Source organism: Mauremys reevesii, linkage group 24 (assembly GCF_016161935.1).
Source record: "Mauremys reevesii isolate NIE-2019 linkage group 24, ASM1616193v1, whole genome shotgun sequence".
Taxonomy (NCBI): domain Eukaryota; kingdom Metazoa; phylum Chordata; order Testudines; family Geoemydidae; genus Mauremys; species Mauremys reevesii.
The window spans coordinates 13,502,600-13,516,058 of NC_052646.1; the positions used below are offsets into that span (position 1 = coordinate 13,502,600).

Consider the following 13,459-nt stretch of genomic DNA (forward strand, 5'->3'; position numbering starts at 1 on the left):
GTTACGGAACAGGTAACTGTCCTTCCCTTACAAAGGCGCCCTGTTCCTCTCCTCCCTCTCCTGCTCTCTTCATGTCTGTCCCTCTAGGCCATGGTGTGAGATCTTTCCAGCCATCCTTTATTTCTCTCTCTATTTAAGCTGTGAGCTGCCCGGTCAACAGCCACTACGAGCTCTGCGCTGACCTCTGTACCACCACCTGCACTAGAGACATCATGGACTGCCCGGAGACTTGTGCTGAAGGCTGCCAGTGTGACGATGGCTTCCTCTTCGATGGCCAGGGCTGTGTGACTCTGGAGAACTGTGGGTGCTTTAAACAGGGGAGATACTACAAGGTACAGCCTCAAGCAGTCTAGGTCTGATCTAAATTTTTTTTTCACATATCTTAATCCCTACACTAGTCAGGAACAGGGTTTGCTATAGTGGATCAGAGCATTGGCCTATCCAGCTTGGCATCCCTGCTCTGTTAATACCCAATGCCCAAAGCACCAAGAAAGGCAAGAAGATTTAATTCCCTTTGTCCATTATGGGGAAACTCAGACACAGAGTGGGGCAGCGACTTGCTCAAGACCCACCCAGTGAGTCAGTAGCAGATGGGAGGTTAAAACCTAGACATTGTCCTGTCCCTCAGCCCAATTCTTAACTCATTAGACAGCCTCTCTCTTTAATGTTAAGAGAAATAATATTGACACAATAGTTTTTCACACACCTCACCACACAGCTCTGAGTTTAGCACCGACAGAAATTATTATAAATAACCATTTCCATTTACGTTGCGTTATTTCCTCCTTCCCAAACATCCCATCAGCCCAGTGAGACTGTCCTGATGAATGAGTGCCAACAAAGCTGCACTTGCGTTCCTGCCCGAGAGGTGACTTGCAAAGCCCACAACTGCACCAGTGGAGCAACCTGCCAGATCAGAGACGGCGTCATGGACTGCATCAGCCAAGGTAAAGGAGAGTTCAGCATTTTGACTTAAAAGATGGAAACATTCTTTGGGTCAGAGTCTCTGCTGCATCCATCTTCTGATGTGCACAGCAGAGCCAAGTGGGCAGGGAGCTGATCGCACTCCTAGATCTTCTCCCTGGCTGTAGCCTAGGAGCTGCTCTAATTGGAGTGTACTAGCTGTGGGCCCATTAGTCAGCTGGGCACTGTCAAAGCCCATCACATCCCAGCCACTCTCCTTTGCCTGCTCCATGCTGCCCACAACATGCCCATAGGTGTTGTACCACCTCTGCCAGGCATTGCAGGGAAGGATACATAGGAGCCGGTTTTGCTGTGGTCACACACATGCAGAGATTTCCTCAGCATGGGACTCGCAAGAGGTTTGTGAATGATGCAAAGGAAGTGTGTATGGGGAGAGAAGAAGAGAAATAGAGGAGTGCCTGGTGATAGATATAATGATGTGTGTGGGGGGAGAGATAGAAAGATACATAGATGTTACTGATTAGTCTGCTGTTTCTTGTCTTTCTATTGTCTTTCCCCCTAGTTATTCCAAAGCCATCCTGCAGTGTGGTCCGCTGCAGGGAAGGAACTATTTGTAAGATGATAAATGAGCAGCCAAAGTGTGTGCCGGTCTCTCGGGGCACGTGCTGGGCTGGGGGATACTTTCATTACCGCACCTTTGATGGATGGGCCTATGATTTCCATGGCAACTGCACCTACACCGTGGCCAAGACCTGCAGGGATGCCGCCGGCCTGCCCTCCTTCCATGTCATGGTCAAGAGTGAGAACAGTGGGAACACACAGGTCTTCTACATTGAGTCGGTGACTATCCAGGTGGATGGAGTCACTGTCACCGCAGCCAGGGCTGAAGCCGGCTTTGTGTGGGTGAGTGCTGGGCGCGCACATCCAACCTGCTCCTATGTCCACCCTGTAGGCTTTGCTAAATAGAGGGCAGGAAACTGCAGCCCCCACCACGGACGGGGCATTTTGTGGGTAGGACAGAGCAGGCAAAGGAGAGTGGCTGGATGGTGATGGGCTCTGACAGTGCCCAGCTGGCTAATGGCCCCTATGGGACCACAGCCAGCGGGCTCCATTTAAAGCAGCCCCGAGGCTACGCCCAACATAGATAAGGCCCAGTGTGGTCAGTAGTTATGTAGGCAACAAATTAATCCAAGGTGTTGCAGTGGGGAGTCTTGTTGAAGTAGTCGGGTGTGCTCTGCTGCTGTATCAGTGCTGTTCCCTAAGTCCCAACACTGTGCTAGTGAATGGGTAGGCTTCCTAAGAGGGGACACCCTCTGCTCAGAGTCAGTGCTGACACCAATGGCCAGCAGGCACTGTGGTGAGCTGCAGGGAGCAGGCTGGGTGACCTAAAAGGGAACATTGTCCTGGCAAGTCAGTGCTGACCCCAATGCCTATTTAGCAGGTGCTGTGTGGCAGGGAAGGATGTGACGGGGGGTCAGTCAAGGGTGCTGTCCCTCAGAGTCACAGCATGGCACTACAGGGTGCTGTACTGAAGGGTGCAGGGTGCATGACTCGCTGTGGGGAGCTGTCGGCTCTGTCTCAAGCACACGGGATCTGCACGCCAGATAAAGCCTAGACCTGAGCATTTGGTTATTACCTATCCCCAGCGCATCATGCAAGAGCAGGGCCAGTATTCCAGCTCTTGTGGGCAAATCCCAGCTCTGCTGAATCCATCCTACCACAAATTCCCCAGCAGTTTCTAATGTAACAGGGATCCCTCTGAGACCCCACCTGAGGAGAATCCCCACTCCTGGATCCGGGAGGACATTGCCTGAACTCTAAGATATGGGGAAACTGAGGCACATCTAGGCAGGTCGGGGCTGTGCCCTACAGAGCCTGCTCCAACGTGAGGTACCTCAGGGGCCCTGGAACATTGTAGACATCTCCTTGAGACCTCTTGCCCCTCAAGTGTTCCTCCTAAGGGCTCTCACCCACGCAGCATTGTCCCCACAAGAGCCGCTCCCTAATGGTTCTAACCAATGCAGCCCCCATCCCCTAGAGTAGCTCCCACTCATTCTTCTCCTTGGTCCTTTTGTCTTCAACAGGCTACACCACAATCATGCATATAATATTGGACCTGGTTGGGAAAACCCTATGAATAGCAATGGGGCCAAATCACAATTTCCAGTGAATCTGGACACAAACTTGAACCAAATTTGGATTAAAACATCACATTAGATAGAGCTGGCCTGAGAAAGCTAATTCCATTGGCAGAAATATTTCAATATTTTGAATATTAGCTTCATTCCAATATGGAACGAAACTCATAAATTACCACATTTTCTATGAAGACAAATGGATCCCCAACTCCAGTTCAGTCCGCCCGGTAGGCTGCCAAGGAGCTGGTGGCAGGAAAAAACAGACAGGTTTTGAAATCGGCCTTGTTTCCATCAGAACTCCTTGGAAAAGGAACAATCTTCTAAAGCCCTTTTGATTTTGATGAATAGGCAAATACTAGTGAAAAAGTATATCAGAGTATATCAGTGTGTAAATGAAAGACCTGTGCACTCGATTCTGACCTTTGCCCTTTTTTTCTCACCGTGAAGGTGAATAACACCAGGGCTCACTTACCCATCTCCCTGAACAACGGGGCCCTTCGGCTCTATCAGAGTGGCACCTCCCTCATCCTCCGCACCGACTTCAACCTCAGAGTGTCTTATGACTGGAACAACCACCTGAGGGTCACCGTCCCTAATGACTTCTCCGACAGCCTGTGCGGCCTGTGTGGCAACTATAACGGGGACCCCACTGATGACTTCCGGACCCCAGACGGGGATCCGGCTCCCAGTGTCGCCGCCCTGGGGAAAAGCTGGGCAGTGGAAGATGAGGATCAGTTTTGCTGGCATGATTGCATTGGAGGTTGCAGACCCTGTGACCCCAGCATAACCAAAAAGTACAAGGAGGAGGCCTTGTGCGGCCTGATAACCAAGGTCTCAGATGGGCCCTTCAGCCAGTGCCACAGCAAGGTGGATCCTACAGTCTACTTTGACAACTGCGTGTATGATCTGTGCCACAACGAGGGCTACAGGAAGGCCCTGTGTGAGGCCCTGAAGGCCTATGCGGACGCCTGCCAGCTGGAGGGGGTCAGGATTGGGGAATGGAGGCAGCTGGCCAGATGCTGTGAGTAGAGATTTGTATGCCAAGGTCTATGGTCTGCTGGTTAGACTGGGGGGCCTGGGGCTCAGCACTCTTGAGTTCTAGCCCCGGTTTTGGGAGAGGGCGTGATCAAGTGGTTTGGGATTGAGCAATGATTGGCAAATCAGGATGCCTGGGTTCTATTGTACCCACAGTATTTGCCTGTCTGTGGAATTGCTAAGGTGCCTGTCACTTTGAGTATTTAACGTCCACTGATAACACATGAGAGCTGGGGTAAGATGGTGGCAGTTTAAGTCACTCATAGAATCATAGATTCTAAGCCAGTGGTTCTCAACCTATTTACTATTGTAGGCCGCATAGGCAGCTTTCTAGGTGTTATATGGGCTGCATCCAGACAACATATATACTACCTGTATGGCCCAGAGGGTGTCACATGGGCCACAGCGACCTGTAGACCTTGGGCTGAGAACCACTGCTCTAAGGTCCGAAGGGACCATCATGTTAATCTAGTCTGACCTCCTGCACATTGCAGCCCACAGAACCTCCCCAACCCACTCCTGTAACTGACCCCTAACCTCTGGCTGAGTTACTGCCATCCTCAAATCTTGATTTAAAGACTTCAAATTACAGAAAATCCGCCATTTACACTTGATTAAACCAGCAAGTGACCTGTGGCTCAGGATGCAGTGGAAGGAAAATAATCTCTAGGGTCTGCCAATTTGACCTGGGGGAAAAATTTCTTCTTGACTTCAAATATGTCAATCAGCTGGACCCTGATCATGTGGGTGAGACCCACCAGCCAGACACCTGGGAAAGAATTCTCTGTTGTAACTCAGAGCCCTCCCCATCTAGTATCCCATCACCGGCCGTTGGAGACATTGCTGCTACCACTCACAGATCAGCTACATGCCATTGTGGGCAGTCTCATCACACCATCCCCTCCATCAAGCTCAGTCTGGAAGCCAGTAAGGTGTTTTGCCCTTATTGCTCCCCTTGGAAGGCTGTCCCAGAACTTCACTCCTGTGATGGGCATCCTCTAATTTCAAGGCTAAATTTGTTGATGACCAGTTGATGTCCATTTGTTTTTGTGTCCACGTTGGCACAGTAACTCCTCTCCCTCCCTGGTGTTTATCCCTCTGATATATTTATAGAGAGCAATCATATCTCCCTTCAGCCTTCTTTTGGTTAGGCTAAACAAGCCAAGCTCTTTGAGTCTTGTCTCATAAGTTAGCGTGACAGGGTTGGGACTCACCACCTAGCGCCTCCTGCTGGTTGTCTCTGGGAATTAGCTCAGTCCAGTGGAGCGCCCTCTCCTGGTAGTGTCCCGCCTGCTGTCTCACCCTTGGTTGGCGTCTGAGCCTGCATCGCTCTCCAGCTCGTGGCATCCTTTTCCGGACCACTGCCCTCCGGCAGTGCCCCTTAGTCCATCCACACCCCCTTCCGGGGGGGGGGGCGGAAGGGGTTGATCAGCAGTCTTTCTATGCCTCAGCCACCATGTCCAACCACGCCCCCAAAGTCTAATCCCTCTTGTCAGGGATCTGGCGTGTCTGTAATGGCTGCTCCCCACTGCCGATGGCTGGGTGTACTGCAAGGGGGGAAAGGGGCGGACCCAGGCCCACCCTCTACTCTGGATCCTGGCCCAGGGACCCTCTGGCAGCAGCCTCATTGTCCTCCTTCTCTCCCCTTGTCTGTCCACCTCCCTGGGCCACTTCCCCTTGCACCTTCTAAGCCCTTCCCTTCAGGGCCTGCAGCCTGGCAGGCTACAGGCTAGAGCACCCTTCTGCTCCCCGAGCTTGGCCAGCACTGCGCTGACCACAGTGCTAGTCTCCCAGTTCTGGAGACCGACCTTCCCCTGTCAAAGGCCTGGGACAGACTGACTCTCCTCTCCCTGAGCAGCCTTTTTATATGGCTGAGCCTAGCCCTGATTGGCTGTCTCCAATCTGGGCCCCGATTGGCTCCCAATAAGCCCTTCTCTAATTGGCTGCCTGTCTGCACAGGCGCACTGGCCTCGTGCAGCCTACACTCTCAGGGAGTGAGGCAGCTGCCCCACTACAGTTAGATTTCCTATTCCTTGGATCATCCTAGTCGCCCTACTCTGCACTTGTTCTAGTTTGAATTAATCTTTCTTAAACATAGGAGACCAGAATTGCACACACTATTCCAGATGAGGTCTCACCGGTGCCATGTATAATGGTACTAACACTTCCCTGTCTCTACTGGTAATACCTCTCCTGATGCCTCCTAGGACTGCATTAGCCTTTTTTCCCAGCTGCATGACATTGGTGGCTCTTAGTCATCCTGTGCTCAACTAATACACCCATGTCTTTCTCCTCCTCTGTCACTTCCAACTGATACATCCCCAGTTTATAACAAAAATTCTTCTTGTTAGTTCCTAAATGCATGTCATTGCACTTTGCACTATTAAATTTCATCCAATTTCTATTACTCCAGTTTTCAAGGTCATCCAGATCTTCTAGTATGATATTCCAGTTTTCCTCCATATTGGTAATACCCCCCAATCTTGTGTCATCTGCAAATTTTGTTACTACACTCCTACTTTTTGTGCCAAGGTCATTAATAAAAATGTAAAATAAGATTGATCCCAAGACCAATCCCTGAGGAACTCCACTATTAACCTTCCTCCAGCCTGACAATTCACCTTTCAATATGTCCTGGTGTAGTATCCCCTTTAACCAGTTGCTTATCCACCTTACGGTTCTCATATTAATCCCCATCTTCTCCTATTTAACTAATAATTTCCCATATGGAACTGTATCAAATGCCATACTGAAATTCAAGTATGTAAGATCTACTGCATTTCCTTTGTCTAAAAAATCAGTTATCTTCTCAAAGAAGGAGAACAGGTTGTCTGGGCATGATCTACATTTTGTAAAACCATGTTGTATTTTATCCCAAATACATATACCTCTGTTTCCTTACTGCTTTCTTTTTCAAAGACCCGCATTCAGCTGAGGTCAAACTAACAGTTTGCTGTAGTTTCCTGGATCACTTTTCTCCCTTTCTTAAAAATAGGACCAATATTAGAAACTCTCCCCCAAGATTACAGATTAATTAAAAATCCTTGCTATTGGGCTTGCAATTTCATGTGGCAGTTGCCTTAATATTCTTGGATGGAGATTATACAGGCCCCCCGATTTAGTTCCATTAAGCTCTTTGAGTTTGACTGCCACCTTGGATGCGGTAACTTCTACTTCCATATACTTGTTCCCATTAGCTCTCCTGCCACTACCCCAAAACTCTGCATTACTCTTATTAAAAACTGAGGAAAAGTATTTGTTTAGGTGTTGGGCCATACTTGGATTTTCTTTAATCTCCACCCCATCCTCAGTGCTTAGTGGTCCCTTTTTATTTATATGGCTATAGAAAATGTTACTCTTGGTTTTAATTTCGTTTGCAAGGTCCAATTTTGCTTGGCTTTTGGCAGTTCTCACTTTATCCCTACCCTTTCTGACCTACAAGAGGTAGCTTTCCTTCCTGATCCATCCCTTCGTCCATTCCTTGTTGGCTTTCTTCTTTCTCTTAATCACCTGTTTGAGACGCTTGCTCATCCAGCTCGGTCTGCAATCCCTCCCTATGATTTTTTTCCCCTTGCTTGGAATGCAGGCTTCAGATTGTTTCTGAAACTCCAAGCCTCCTCCACATTCAGATCCTTGAGTTCTTCAGTCCAGTCTACTTCCTGGACCCTAACTAATTATCCATTTTTTTTAAAGTTTGCCCTTTTGAAATCAAGGATCCTAGTTGCAGATCTATTTTTGTTTATCCTTCCATTTAAACTGAATTAGTTCATGATCACTTGAACTCGGGTTGTCCCCTACAACCAGTACTTCTAGGAGGTCCTCACTACTCACCAATACCAATTCTAAAATGGCATCACATCTTGTTTGTATTTGGTGAAGAAATCTGTCAGCTATCCCATCCAGGAAAATCTGGGCCCTACTATTATTGGTAGCACTTTTCCTCCAATCTATATCTGGGAAGTTAAAATCTCCCATAATGACACAATTCCCAATAGTATTTATTTCATTATAGCCCCACAATATACCTCCCCCTCTGTCTATTTTAAATACTGCTTTTGCGTGGAGAGAACTGGCTGCTAAATCTGTGGGTCCTTCACTCCCCAGCCCTGGAGTGCCCCCTGGAGAACAGCCAGTACCAGCTCTGTGGAACAGCCTGCCCAGCCACGTGTGTGGACCAGTCAGCCCCCAGCAGCTGCCAAGACCCCTGCATGGAAAGCTGCCAGTGCAAGGATGGTTTTGTGCTGAGTCAGGGCAAATGCATCCCCAAGAGCAGCTGTGGGTGCCAGTTTGAAGGGCGCCCCTATGCCCCCAACGAGAGCTTCTGGGTCGATGAGGCATGTGGGACACGGTGCATGTGCAATGCAGCCACTAGACAAGTCAAATGCGTGGCTGCCACGTGTAAATACTTGGAGAGGTGCGGGCTAGTGAACGGCGTACGGGGCTGTTACCCCTCTAGCTACGCCACCTGCTCTGTGACAAGGAATCTGCACTATTCCACCTTTGATGGACAAAGATATGACTTCCAAGGCACCTGCCGCTACCAGCTCACGGCTCTGTGCAAGAAGGCAGAGGGACTGGTGGACTTTGAGGTGTACTTCCAGGAGAACAATACCTCTCCTCTACAGATCAAGGTTTATCAGACCAAACTCAAGATCAGCAATCAATTCCCTGGGAAAGTACTGGTGAGTTTCTTAAATTGTCTCATCTCTCTAAAACATTTCTAGAAAGTCACCTGTGTCATCAACACAGGTTACAGACAGTGCATGGAAGGACTGTGAAATATAGAATGAATGGTAAATGGATTCTTCTATGAACAGGGAGCCGATGGAGATATTTGAGGATTGGGGTGCTGCCATTTCACTTGAGATGGATCAGAAAGTGTCAGTAGCATCCAGCATATGTGGGAGCCTGGGGAGCTGGGGTTCAGGTAGAACAGAGAGGAGGGAACTGCAATAGCCAAAGCCAGAGGTAATGAAAGTCTGGTTGGAGGATCCTGTCCAGTCGGGAGAGCTGGGATTCAGGCAGGTTGTAGGGACTGGAGCAGGGCAGACTGGACAAAATGTTAAACAGAGGTGGATTTTTATTATAATTATGGGCCGGAGCTCTGTGCTTGAGTGAGAGGTTCCACAACGAGCGAGCGCTGTTTCATATACTGAATGATTTGCTCTTACAGATGAATGGTTTCCTGATTAACCTTCCCTTCAACCTCAATGATAAGAAAATCACTGTGTATAGGAAGGGCTGGGCCACAGTGATCCAGGCCGACTTTGGCCTCACTGTTACTTTTGCCGGGTGGTCAGGACGCATCACGGTCACCCTGCCATCGACCTACGCGGGAGCTGTGTGTGGTCTGTGTGGCAACTTCAACAAGGACAGGGAGGATGACTTGCTCATGAGGGATGGCACGCTGGCACCAAGCCCAGTCGGCTTTGGCCAGAGCTGGAAGGTGGGCAACCTCCCAGGATGCTCTGTAGTAATGATACCACCATGCACAAATATAGAGGCAATTGAAAAGGAACAACGAGGTAGCAGAGGGCAGTGTGGGATCATCCTAGACAAGAATGGCCCCTTCAGAGGATGTCACAGCAAAGTGGACCCCCATGGATACTTCGTAGACTGCGTGTACAGCTATTGTGTCCTCAGTGAGCGGGAGAGTAATGTCTGCCAGGCGGTTGCTGGCTATGCTGAGGCATGTCAGGAAGCTGGAGCTATGGTGCATCCCTGGAGGACTACGAAATTCTGCTGTGAGTCCCCCATGTTCACTACTGATTGTCCCATGGGGCTTGTTAATTTTTGTTGGCTGGTAAATGTTGATCTAAATGCTCAGCTTATCCAATTCTGCAGAATGTTTCTTAAGTGACAAAGAAGCCCTCTCTCCAAATGATGGGTACAGTCATAGGAGCTGGCCCCTCACCGTGCCCTATCAATGTGCTGCACCCCAGGCCAGAGAGGCACTGTCTGGGGATGTAGTAGTTCCCTCCATGGTCCATCCAGTCAGTCCTTGGCTTCCCTGCTGAGAGTTGACATAATCAGAGCTGGCAGTCAGTGGAGTCTTAGTAACTGAGCTGTCTGTTCATTAGGAACTGGTCTGGGAACCCACCAACTCATCTCCCATAAGCCATCATCTGGGAATGAGTTTTAGGCACTACTGACCTGGACTCAAAGCAAAAAGCTAGTGGTGAAAAGGTCTGCAGAACAATTCCAGGCCCACGAGCCCTCCACTCCCTACACCCTGATCTTGGACCAGATTAGAAGCCGAACCCTTAGAGAGAGATTGTCGGTATCCCATTACCTGGTGTCTCTGGGGCCTAATTAGAGACCTGGGACCTAATTAGAGATGTTGCCCTTTTATTAATTAACCAAACTAAGGAAATAGAAAATTAGGAGCATGAATGAAATTGCATCTTCTGGTGTTGGTTCATTGCACACATTGCTAACACACTATGTGAGCTAACTCTTTGTTCTAATTACAGCTCCGTCCTGTCCCCCGAACAGTCACTATGAATTCTGCAGCAGCAGCTGTGATCTGACATGCAGCAACCTCTATGCCCCGGTGCAATGCACAACCCAGTGTAAGGAAGGCTGCGTGTGTGACGAAGACTTTGTTCTCAGTGGTGACCTCTGTGTCCCCTTTTCCCAGTGCGGATGCCTCCACAGGGGACTTTACTACCAGGCCGGGGAGACCTTCCACCCGAGCGGTTCATGCGAGGAGCAGTGCGTGTGTCAGGCTGGTGGGGAGGTTGTGTGTAAGGCATTCTCCTGCGGTGCTGGTGAGCAATGCGGGGTGGTGGACGGCATCCAGAAATGTCACCCATTTGGATTTGCGACCTGTTCTGCCTCTGGCCATCCCCATTACCTGTCTTTCGACGGGGTCCCCTTTGACTTCCAAGGCACCTGCACCTACATCCTGGCCAAGACCTGCACCGATGCCAGCAACCTTACACCATTCACTATCAGTGTAGAAAGAAGATTGGGACACTAGGAATGTGTCCGTGGCCAAGCTGGTGTCCATTCAGGTGTATGGCATCACACTCACCCTGCTGTGGAGCAAACAGGGGCTCATCATGGTAAGTCCTTCTCCAGATCCTAATTTAGATTGTTCTTGATTCCTTTTGGACAGGAGAGATTCTCTTCTCTTCTGGTTTGTCCTCTCATGGCCAGAGGTCAATCTATAGGTGGCCTTCCTCAGTTTACCCTCTTGGACCTGTGAATAACTTTTACAACTTCTAATAATAGCAGCCGTCCTAGGGCTCTGGTTTATTAAATTAACACACATTATGAATAAAGTTTTCACATCCACCCATTTACCTGGTCACTCCCAGGCTTTTCCTTCCTGTCTTCTCACTTCCCGAGTTTCAGGTTTCCCTGCTGGAGCGTACTGGTCTGCAGCAGCCTCTGCACTCTCTTCTGTTTTCCCTCAGAACTCTTTATGCTGAGACAGCAGCCTGGCCTCCTCCAGCTGCTCTTATAGGGAATCATGTGGTTGGTGCTCAGGTGCCTACTTAGTAACAAGGGTTGGCTGGCCTCAGGCCACTAGCCCTTAAGCGACAAGTCACCCTGTTACAAGGTTCTTATTCCATGCTCATCACTGGAGTATTTGAGCATCTTCCAGTAATACACTAAGCAATGTGACTCACTTCTGTCTCCTATTTGTTCTCTCCTCCTCTCCCCAGGGAAAGTTGTGTGTTCAGTGGGGTCTTTTGTTGTGGATTTTTCTTAATATTCCACTCCCTCCCCTGAGCGTTCTGTGTCCTTGCTCAGGGCCGGCCCACAACATTTTGGCACCTGAAGCGGGGAGCTCAAATGATGCCCCCTCGCTTGGGCCAAAACTTTGAAAGGTCTCAATTCTGCTTTCTTCCTGTTCTACTCCTCTCATGTTTCTGCTCTGCTACCTACCCCAATAAAGGAGAACTAACAACTTAAAATGCCTTGTTCAAAAATTTTAAGTAACACTTAACTTTCAAACGCCTGAACAGCAAATGTAACGTTTCTTGTCTGCATAGTAAACACTGGGATTTTAATCTGTTTGAATAACCAAGTGGTGCTTTCCGTGCCTTCTGCATTGCAAAGATTTGAACTGCTTCCTGAAGGTCCACAGTCTGGGCCAGCTCATGCTCTGTTGAGATGGTTGCAAGGCTGACCAGCCTCTCCTGTGTCATTGTGGAGTGTAAATGTGTTTTTATGAACTTCAGCTTGGAGAAGCTGCGTTCTCCACTGGCAACCGTTACAGGAAGAGTTAGAAGTGCGCAGAGCAACAAAAGCATTTGGAAAGAGGGTGGTCATCTTATTTGTGCACATATGTCATGGGATCTCACCCCCACTTTGAGCTTGTGGGTTCAAAGATGGGGACCCGCAGGTATTCTTCCCCCACCCTAACCCTTAGGGTAGGATTCCTTCTCGCTGCCACCACCCGATCAGGGATTGTGGATTGAGACACAGTCCTTCCCCAAAATCCTAGGGGATTCCAAGAGCCCCAAATCCATGGAGTTCTTACATCCAGGAGAAACAAACCATTCCCCCTGCTTCCTCCCCCCTCCCTTTTCCTAGGAGAGATACCGGGATCTAACTACAGAGGGATACCGCCCCCGTCTCTTTCCCTGAGAATCCACCCAAGGAAAGACCAAACAAGTCCTTAATAGAAAAGAATTTATTAAAGACTAAAAAGAAAATACAGAATCTCTATGAGCCCAAGCTGGACACTCATAGGGTCTAAGCTTATCAATCTCTGGAGAGAATTCCCCCTCCCCCCTTTCTCAGTCAAAGCAAAATCAGCAAACAGGAATAAAGCATTTCCTTTAGCAAACACACAATTGTAAATGTAGAAAACAAATCATAAGACTAATTCGCCTTTCTAATTAATACTCACTATTAATTAGTAGAAACTACTCCAGGAGAACTTGGAGACATGACTGGCCTTTCTTAGATTCAAAAAGAGAACTCTCACAAAGAACACAGACAAAGGCTTCCCTCCACAGAGATTTGAAATTATCTCGTCTCTGATTGGTCCTTTGGTCAGGTGGTCACCAGGTACTGCATGTTAACCCTTTACAGGTAAAACAGACTTTAACCCTTAACTATCTGTTTATGACACGCCCCCCAAATCGCCAACAGTGGGAACTACTGGTGGTGATTTCCTTCTAGAACTGTAAAATAAACAGATAAACAAAACACATGCACTATTACATATACTACTAAGTATGTAAACAACAAGATATTTGACATTGAAGAACACTTTGTATGCATTTGACCGGACATACTTGGCAACGTCCTTGCCCATTCCCTCCCAGTGGAAGGAATGTTTTTAAACTGTTTTTGCTTTTTTGACCCCAGAATGCCCACTGGGATGTTAGGGCCCAAGCTTA

The 13,459-nt window shown here is 48.7% G+C and overlaps 1 pseudogene; it reads left to right on the top strand.

Moving 5' to 3' along the window:
* LOC120390528 overlaps positions 1–13,459 on the top strand; it is a 146,137-nt pseudogene that overhangs the window by 71,479 nt on the left and 61,199 nt on the right.